Source organism: Trifolium pratense, linkage group LG4, assembly GCF_020283565.1.
Source record: "Trifolium pratense cultivar HEN17-A07 linkage group LG4, ARS_RC_1.1, whole genome shotgun sequence".
Classification (NCBI taxonomy): domain Eukaryota; kingdom Viridiplantae; phylum Streptophyta; class Magnoliopsida; order Fabales; family Fabaceae; genus Trifolium; species Trifolium pratense.
In genome coordinates, this window is record NC_060062.1 from 38,386,740 (window position 1) to 38,397,302 (window position 10,563).

At 34.4% G+C, this 10,563-nt stretch overlaps 1 long non-coding RNA gene across 20 annotated transcripts; it reads right to left on the reverse strand.

Moving 5' to 3' along the window:
• Window positions 1-4,452: 4,452 nt before the first annotated feature.
• LOC123882194 lies at window positions 4,453-10,014 on the reverse strand. Of its 20 annotated transcripts, none has more exons than XR_006799726.1 (13): window positions 9,697-10,014; window positions 9,099-9,176; window positions 8,847-8,958; window positions 8,661-8,719; window positions 7,898-8,035; window positions 7,294-7,336; window positions 7,043-7,159; window positions 6,751-6,807; window positions 6,532-6,614; window positions 6,016-6,063; window positions 5,344-5,424; window positions 5,123-5,241; window positions 4,453-4,804 (listed from the first exon to the last, which is right to left on the reverse strand). It is a non-coding gene; the product is annotated as an uncharacterized LOC123882194 (long non-coding RNA). The 20 variants fall into 20 exon arrangements; XR_006799718.1 differs by having other exon boundaries at window positions 6,751-6,813; XR_006799717.1 differs by having other exon boundaries at window positions 5,123-5,264; window positions 6,751-6,813.
• Window positions 10,015-10,563: the final 549 nt, after the last annotated feature.

Sequence of the window (10,563 nt, forward strand, 5' to 3'; positions counted from 1 at the left end):
TCGGTTGTTAATGAACTGTTGGCAGAAGAAATTAGACTCAAGTCTCACTCTCTTTCGCATTTGGATAAAGGAATTCCTCCATCTGTCTTTGTTGCTCCTGTTAACAAAGGAAAACCTCAAGGGAGGGTTGGTATTGATGAATGTGCTTTTTGCAAGCAAAAGGGGCATTGGAAAGCAAATTGTCCGCAATTGATGAAAGCGGGAAGAAAAAATTTTAAGACTCCCTCATCTAATGTTGCTCTGCTACTTCTTCTATTGTTGCTCCTCCGTCCGTTGGTTCTGGTATTGGTTCTGCATATCCATCTGAGACTAATTCACATGTATTTGATCTTGCTGAGCAGTTTCAAAAGTTTCTTGCAACTCAGCCACATGCTATGTCTTCCTCCTCTATCAAAGGTTTGAATCACTCTAGCTTGTCAGGTATATCTTCTTCCATATGGATTTTTTATTCTGGTGCATCACATCATATGTCATATGATCATAAGTCATTTGTGTCCTTAAATCCTAAATCATCTATGTCGGTCTTGATTGCTGATGGCACTCCTATGCCACTAGCAGGCATTGGGTCTGTCTCCACAACTAACTTGTCTTTATCTAATGTATATTATATTCCTAACCTCACTTTGAGTCTTGTTTCTGTTAGTCAATTATGTGATTCTGGTTATTCAGTTGTGTTTTCTTCCACTTCTTGTTATGTGCATGATCAACAATCCGGGAGGAAGATTGGGACAGGCCGTAGACAGGGGGGACTTTATATTTTGGATGAGTTGAGAGTTCCAGATACTGCAGCCTCAATGTCTCCTTCGACTGTTGACTTATCATCTTTTCGTTTAAATTCGTCTTCTAGTAGCTTTTATTTATGGCATTCTCGCCTTGGACATGTTTCAGCCTCTAGATTAAAGTACTTGGCTTCTACCGGAGCTTTAGGAAAGTTGCAAACTAGTGATATTTCTGATTGTTGTGGTTGCAAACTTGCAAAATTTTCTGCTTTGCCCTTTAATAAAAGTACTTCTGTTTCTAATGCACCTTTTGATTTAGTTCATTCTGATGTATGGGGTCCATCATCGGTTCTTACCAAAGGTGGATCTAGATATTATGTCTGTTTTATTGATGATTATAGTCGTTATTGTTGGGTTTATCTTATGAAAAATCGTTCAGAATTTTATGTATTTATCGTATGTTTCGTGCTATGGTTAAAACTCAACATAATGTTGTTATAAAGTGTTTTCGTTGTGACCAAGGTGGAGAGTATACTTCTAATAAATTCTCTGAGTTGCTTGCTTATGATGGTACTATTCACCAGACTTCATGTACCGATACTCCTCAACAAAATGGCGTTGCCGAAAGAAAGCATCGTCATATTGTTGAAACTTCCCGTTCTCTTTTGTTGTCTGCATCAGTTCCAGGTGAATTTTGGGGTGAAGCTATTCGTACAGCTGTCCATGTCATTAATAAAATTCCATCATCTGTCACTTCAGGTTTGTCTCCATTTGAGGTTTTGTATGGTTATGCTCCAGATTATTCTTATTTAAAAGTATTTGGTCCTACTTGTTTTGTTCTTCTTCCACAAGTTGAACGTAGTAAATTGTGTCCTCGCTCTGCAATATGTGTTTTTCTTGGTTATGGAGATGGTCAAAAGGGTTATCGTTGTTATAATCCTATTAATAAAAAATTGTATGTTTCTCGTCATGTTGTGTTTCTTGAGCACATACCATTTTACTCTCTTTCTTCTGATTCAGATACTCCTACCAGGTCCGAGCTTGCTCATATTGATCCTTTTGCCTTTGATGATGATATTTCTAGTGATTGTACTATTGACAATTGCAGGGCTGACACTATTGCCACTCCAGATACAAATGCTCCCTCTATCCCCACGACTATCCAACAACCTCTTGTGACTGTTGATCCTACGCCATCCACAGCCCCTTCTCCTCGTTATCCCTCTCGTGATCGTAAGTCTACTCAATTGCCTGATTTTGTTTATTCCACTTATTCCCCTTCTTTTGCCTCTTTTCTAACCTCCATTCACAATTTGTCTGAGCCTTCTTCCTATAAAGAAGCTATTCTTGATCCTCTTTGGCAGCAGGCTATGGCAGAGGAACTTGCTGCTTTGCATAAGACAAATACTTGGGATTTAGTACCTCTTCCACCAGGAAAACGTGCTATTGGGTCTCGTTGGGTATACAAGATCAAAACCAAATCTGATGGGTCAGTTGAGCGATACAAAGCTCGTCTTGTTGCTAAGGGTTTCTCTCAACAGTATGGCATGGATTATGAAGAAACATTTGCTCATGTTGTCAAGATGACTACTATTCGTACTCTTATTGTTGTTGCTTCTGTTCGTCAATGAAATATTTTTCAAATGGATGTTAAAAATGCATTTCTAAATGGCGATCTTCAGGAGGAAGTTTATATGGTACCTCCACCAGGTATTTCTCATAATAAGGGAGCAGTGTGTAAGTTGAAGAAAGCTCTATATGGTCTGAAACAAGCTCCACGAGCTTGGTTTGAGAAGTTTTCTACCGTAATTACATCTCTTGGGTTCCGCTCTAGTGATCATGATTCTGCTTTATTTCTTAGGACCAATTCTCATGGTCGTATTCTATTATCCCTATATGTTGATGATATGATTATTATAGGTGATGATGTTAATGGGATCGATGAGTTGAAATTACAGTTAGCTAAACAATTTGAGATGAATGATTTAGGCCCTCTTTGATATTTTTTGGGGATTGAGGTTGCATACTCCCCTAGAGGTTATCTTCTTTCACAATCTAAATATATTGCCAACATTCTTGAACAATCTCGTATTTCTGATACCAGATCAGCAGATAGCCCTCTTGAGCTCAATGTGAAATATGCTCCCTCTGATGGTGTTCCTTTATCGGATCCCACTCTGTATCGTACTTTAGTTGGCAGCTTGGTGTATCTTACTATTACCAGACCAGATATTGCTTATGCAGTGCACATTGTCAGTCAGTTTGTTGTTTCTCCTACTATAGTGCATTGGGCAGCTGTTCTTCGCATTCTTCGTTATCTCCGAGGAACTCAATTTCAGAGTCTTCTTTTTCCTTCATCTTCTTCGTTGGAGTTACATGCTTACTCTGATGCAGATTGGGCTGGTGATCCCACTGATCGCAAGTCTACTACAGGTTTTTGTATTTTTCTAGGAGATTCTCTTATATCTTGGAAGAGCAAGAAGCAAGACATTGTATCTCGTTCTTCAACATAAGCAGAGTATCGTGCTATGGCCACTACCACTTCGGAAATAGTGTGGTTACGTTGGCTTCTTTCTGATATGGGTGTTCCGCTGTCTAAACCAACTCCTATGTATTGTGATAACAAAAGTGCCATTCAAATTGCTCATAACTCGGTCTTTCATGAACGCACCAAACACATTGAGATTGATTGTCACCTCACTCGCCATCATCTTCAACATGGCACTATCACTTTACCATTTGTTTCTTCCTCCTTGCAGATTGCAGACTTGTTCACGAAAACTCATTCTATTAAACGTTTTCATTTCTTGATTGACAAACTCTCGATGCTTCCTGTTAATGCATCATGAGTTTGAGGGGGAATGTTATATAATATATTATATTAAGGGTAGTTTAGTCTTTTATACTTTAGTATTTATACCTTTCTATTGTTTTGTACTCAAATATTTTTTGGTTGTTCCTAATAAAACCCTAGCCACTTTATGTTTTCTCTTTCTATGGATTGTTAACACTAGGAAGGAGTTATTAGAACTTTCATGTGTGTGATACAAGAAAATGTCCATATGAGGTGTAAAATGGTCAATAGTGTTACTTTAATTAATAACAATTATGTTTATTCCAATTTGTTTTGAAAAGATACAATAAAATCATAATAGCTAACTAGTAAAGAAAACTAGTCACCGCCCCGTGCGATGCACGGGTTTGAAAGAACGTCATATACATAACAATCATGGTTGTTGTCAATCATGGATGCTATGAGCCAAATGAAGTTAGTCATAAGCATATAAAAATTAATCAAATTGGTTCATTTGGCGGAACACCAAATTTATTTCAATCATGAATGCTGTCAATTAAGTGGGTTAAGCATAATATATCATTGCAAATATAGGATGTTTTAAATTAAAGGCATCATATAATTTAATCTTAATTAAGTGGGTTAAACATAATTGATCATTGCAAACATAAATGCAGACTCACACTTCAAGAGAATCATCACACCAAATTTTATAATGGAACTTTCTATGACCCATGACATTTATAGAAAGAAGATTACTACTATTTTGAGAATAGATAGAAGTGCTATGGGACATAGGAGTGCTATTCAAAATATAGGTAGGAGAAATTTTAGTGATGATAGAAGAATTTTGTGAAGGACATGATAGCAAGTTCCAAAATAGTATTCTTCAACATATGAGAATTATTTTTACCTTCCTTTCCTCTCATCAACCTTCAATGTATAAGATTTTTCTAGGCCAATCTCATTGTATCATATGAAGCCAAATTCAATTTACAAAAACAACCACATAAATTATCATTATCATGACAATATGAAGAAAAAAAAGTTTCAATGCACAATAAGGATGCAAGAGTGCATTAGGATATACTTTAAAGAAAAACATCAATACATAGACTCAATCTATTTCTCTCTTCCTCTAAACAATAATTCAAAAATAATCATAGCTCCTTTTTTCCATTAATTTGGTTGATAACTTCAAACTCCAGGTCCCTCCCTCTTTAGGACATATAGATCGAAGGCCCAAAACCAAATTGATAATCTTCTATCATATCCTACAATCTAAAGTTCCCTGCATAAAATTTGGAAATTCATCATATCTGAGATAAAAAGATAACTACATTGAATGTTACCAGCATATAGTTATATTGAACATAGTTTATCCATAGTCATGGAGAAAATCAAATGGATAATCAAATCAAGAATAACTAACATCTAAAAAGCAAGCAATCAAGCAGAAAAAATAATCTTAATTGTTAAAAAGTAAATTTCAATATAAATAAAAAAAAAATATAATTCACACAATAAAAGTGCTAATTTTGCCAAGACAATTATGATGTTCAAATGTTACAAATAGAACCACGTTACTCCTATGTGACAAAAAATTTACCTCATTAGTATTGCTTGTACTTTTCACCTCATTAGTTTAAATGAGAACATGCATGGTGTATATAGAAGTTTTTCATCTATGTTTCAATCCCCACCACTTAAGCCATGCTCAATAAAAATCTAATTCCACCGACCAAACAAAACTAAAGAAATTCAATTAATTGAAATATCACAAAGAGACATAATCAGAGAAAATTAATGCAGAAGTTAGAATCTTTTTACCTCTAGCATTTCAAAAGGAAAAAAGGCATAATCAGGTAACCTATATCAAACACCACCAATATTTCCCCATACTATAATACTCTGCAATTCAAGTGCAAAAAAAAAAAAAAACCATAAGAAGATAAAATATAATCAAATACCAATCAATTTTCCATTAAGAAAAAGTCAATTACTTCAACACTCAACATGTCAAAATTATCTTCTTCTAACCCTTTATTTATTTAAGAGGAGATGAATAGAAAAGAAAATTAGAAGAGTGGTGCATTTGATCAATGAGAAAATATGTGTGTATTAGTGAAGGAGTTATTCAAAAATATAGGATTGGATGCTCAAGACATCCTAAAAAGTATCAATGATGATGTAGTCATCCCTATAAAATAGTAGTAACCATACATACCTATCCCTCCTCCCCTAAAAAGTAGCAATTATGATTCGCCAACATGAGTTCCAAATTTATATGCACAAGTAAAAAATGAATAAAAAGTTGCTTACAAAAAAAAAAGAAGGGGTTTAGTTGCTTAATTAGTGTGTTTCTAATTGGAAGATCCCTAATCTCCCAAACCAACAAAACAAACCCCCAATAGCTACATCATGGAAAAACCACTTTTAACTTTCATTGTTAACACATGGAATTAAGGATCATAATGTAAGAGATAGAAGAAGAGAAACTACCTCTTATAACACAGATGATTAAAACTTTCAAGCTAATCCATCCTTTATCTGCAAAAAACACAATCTCAACAAATATTAGAAAATAAATCATCAAATAATCTAGAAATTTCAAATTTTACAATCCATATCTATCATTTTCATTCTATTGGAAATACATTTTCCACTATCAAGTGTTAGATGCATCCTTTTGTTAAAATAAAAACACAATTTAAAACAGGGAATTGGAGGTTCACTCATAGTCCCTGGTTATTGGAATTCGGAAATGTTAATTCTTAAGATAGACCATGTGATCATTTAACAAATTTAAGGCATGAATTTAAAGTAAGAGACTACAATATTTAATGTGCAGTAAGGGACTTCGGATTAATCCTTTTTCTTTTTTTTTTTCCTGAAGTTGAACTTTTATATTACCCTCTAAAGATGAAAAGCAACAATGACACAAGCAAAATTAGGAAGAAAAACACCGGAAGAAAAAGAAGAAAGAAAATGGAGAAATTGGATAACAATTAAACTCACTTGTTGGGATGATCTGCTGTAGAGAACATGGAGATAAAGTATAAGAAGTCATCGTGGCCTTGAAACCGACTGTGTGTTCGTCACTGCATCCGTAGAACAAAATTTGACACCATGAAAAGTGTAGGAAATGAGCAAACATACAAAATTGATAGAAATCAAGAAATACCACTCAAACTCCAAAGTAAAAGAGAAAAGAGCACATGAATCCACATTGTTTACCTGAACAAAGGAACATCAAAATGCGCAGATACTCCTCCAAAACCATTTGGTGATGAACTGTACCTGCCATTGATGCTTATTAGTTTTAGGTGTCGGCTGGCTAAATATAAAATACACATTTGTAACCCAAAAAAAAACATGAGTCGTGAAAGTGCAATTCAATGAGGCAATCAATCAAACTTGTAAAAGGAGAATTAATTAAAACTGTAAAATTTACACAAAAAGTAGTAAAATAATAAAGATTTGATCAAAGAATAAAGTGGAATATTGTTAAGAGTTAATATAGACTTACAGTAGTAGGAGTAGATATCAATTCATCTTGCGTTGCATTTGCATCTACAATCATGCCACTTGATGCCTGGATAGTGCTTATGCAAAGATTTGAAGCATGGACCAATCAGAGTGCAAACTGTCCAAGCAAATTAAAAATGCATGATGTAAGTATGCAAACTCAAAATCAATATTGTCCAAGCAAGTGATGACAGGTCAAAGAGGCAAATAGGAAACATAATAGAGCTGAAACATGACATATAAGAGCCTTACCTCAAATGATATCCATGAATGCCGCTCTCATGTTTGGATATACCTAAATGATGGCAAAATATTTTGCAAAGCTTTGTTAGTTGATACAAACAAATTAGTTTGAAAAAGACAATTTCAGATATCAGTATTTCCACACAAGGCAAAACAGAAGGGTATAAATTATTAATAACAGCCTCATATTCTCCTATCAAACTCAAAAGACCGCCATGATGTTTCTGCTCGGCAGTAGCAATCCTTACAAAGGCAACACAGGCTTGCCAGTAGCAAAAGACCAATTATTCAACAATACAAGCCCACAAAGCACTAGTAATCGATTCTCCACCCAAACTTCAGTAGATCATAATTCTAATTAACCAAGATATTTAAGAATACCCGTCTATGAGCTGTGGTCTATTGTCATCACTGAATCTGTTAACCAGTGGTGGATATAAGTTATAGTTTGTGAGGGCAACTGCCACTACTCCTCTAGTGGATTTTTAATAGAAATGTATATAAATTGTTCTATTCCCTCATCAATAATCAACTGTTTCAAGTTTCCCGCGGTTACTCATTAATTAACAATTTGTGCAAAAAAATTACGAAGGAAAAATTACTCGTTAACTACCAGTGATAACCCAAGGAACCAGAGGGGAGCATTAAGCATGTCCACAACATCTTCGGTAGCTACATTTCCCGAAGCCCCCTTAGCATATGGACAGCCACCAAGACCAGCAACTGAAGAATCAACTGCGCTTATTCCCATCTGTTTATATGAATACAAACCAATGATGTCAATTAATAACTGTGACTACCAAATCATAAAAAGCATACCCAATTTAAACCTATATTCTAGAAAAAATATGCTTCTGATTTGTTACAGCTGGAAAATCCTGAATTTGCCAGTCATGTATCTCAGGCTGTCCAATCTAAAGATAGGATTGCTCATGTTTCAACTCAGTCAAGCACATTCAAAGTATGCAGTTGCAACATGATCTGTTTGATCTTAAAATACACATTTAAAATCCAAATCTGTAATGCTTCACTGAAAACAAAACTAAAACTAAAAAACCCAACAAAAGAGTATGTGGAAGCTTAACATCAACATATATTACACGTGCCACTTAACTTCACAACTCAAACAACCAAATTTGAAAAGTCAATTGAAAAACCTTACACAAAATCATATGCTAAACTCTAAGGGCAAAAAAGATTAATCCACATTCCATGAATCAAGACAAAATTAACATTAACATATAGTAATACATATAGTACTTAACTTTTCAAATTTTTAAAAAATTGTAAAGTCAATTGAATAATCAGTTCTGCACTAAATCATATACATGGACTTTATGCATGAAAAATATAAATCAGCAATTTCAAAAACTAACCTCCGTGTTTTTTCTTCACGGTAATTACACGTCGACGTTTCAACTTGTGCTCTCTCCACCTGTAAATAGAAAGTTTAATGCGTTACAATAAATTTAATAAAAATTAGAATGAAATCATGAATAATAATGAGAGAAAAAGCATGACAATTGTAGTAGTAACAATTCTTCAAATTCAATTTTTCTAACCTCTAGATCTAACGATTTGATCCTTTCTTCAGTGATTTCAACGGATCCATTGTTTGAACAACACGATGCCTGAAAATTGTTTGTCGAAGATAGAACCGGAGGACGGTTCTATCTACGACAAAATAAGTGGAAAAAGATTAACCAAATCATTGCATGAAATACCATTAACAATTATATTATAGTCATGTCTTTGTAAAAATCCCTTTCGATCAAATAAATAAAAAAAAAATGTTATACTAAATTTCTTCTCACCCAATTAGTGGTCTTTCTACTGAAATTCAAATCCATCTAGAACTTTACTTCATTGTCAGTTTAAGAAAATGGTGTAACCTAAAACAAAAATGAAAAAAGTAAAAATAAAACAATGCAAGATTCATCAATTAAGTATATAAATTGGAAGCAAAAAAACTGAGGAAGAGGAGGAGAGTAGAGAAAAAAACAGGAAGCTAGGCAGAACCAAAACAGAGAGGAGAGCTTGCCATTAAGCCACAAAAACACATCAATATTTCCAAATTCAAACACCAACCTTCTTCAACACACAAATTAATCAAAACAAATCATTCCCAAACCAAACCACCATTTTCAATCAATAAAACAAACATCATTAAAGAGTGAAAAAATCATCACTATCACCATCCACCGTATTTAAGTTCAATGTTGAGGTTTTTTGCAGAGCATAAAATTGATAGGGGAAGAACAGAAAAAACCTAAAAAAAATCATCACTATCACCATCCACCATAACTACCACACATCACCACCACCTCCAATCTTCAACTATCCTAACAAAAAAAAAAGCAACACAAAAAAATAAAATAAAATAAATAAAGTATAGAAAGTAAGGGATCTAACCAGAGGAAAGAATGAGAAATCGTCGCCGCCGTCGCCAAGCACCACCGTGTCACCGCCACAAGAATTCTCTCGGCCGGAACTCCTCCTCGCCGGAACTTCTCTCCCGCCGGCAAATCTTCTTTCACTCGGCAAAAAATCACTCACGAGTGATTGATTTGTAGATGGTGGTGGAGGTTAGGATTAGATGGGGGAGGGCAGAGAGAAAGAGATTGGGAATGGTTGAGGGTAAAGAGAGATGAGAGTGTGAGTGAGGATGGTGAGAAAAGAGAAAGTAGGAGAGAGAGAGAGAAAAGAGAGAAGAGAGAGAAAAACACTTGACAAATGAAAAAAAATTGGGAAAAAAGAAATATATATATTTTATTGGGCCCAATGCATGTGTTCCATGTAGCTATCCATGTGTAAGTTTCTAGTTCTCACTTCTCAACATGTGGTTTGCCAGGAATTAGGGTTACCAAGGGAGAAGGAAATTAGGGATGCAAACCTAGAGTTGTCAACATTTTATTGGCTAATACACAAAGATGTCAAGTGACAATTGGACAAAAAATTAGGGTTTCAAATCACCATAGAATTAGGGCTTCCAAAACAGCCTTGCATTTAGTATAATAAGAATAAGAATAATAAGAATAAGATAAGATTAAAATATCTCTACCAAAAAAAAAAAAGTTAAAATATTATGCCATTACTAGCTACCATGATGTGTAAGTTACTTTTTGAATTGCTATTTAGGCTTTTGTCTTGTTCATATGTGTATGTTATACTTGTATCATCACCATTGTTAGGCATCAATTATCTGAAGCTTTTGGTGTTTTATTTGCAACACCCTAATCAATATTATAAAAATAAAACAAAATATATAGAATATTTTCT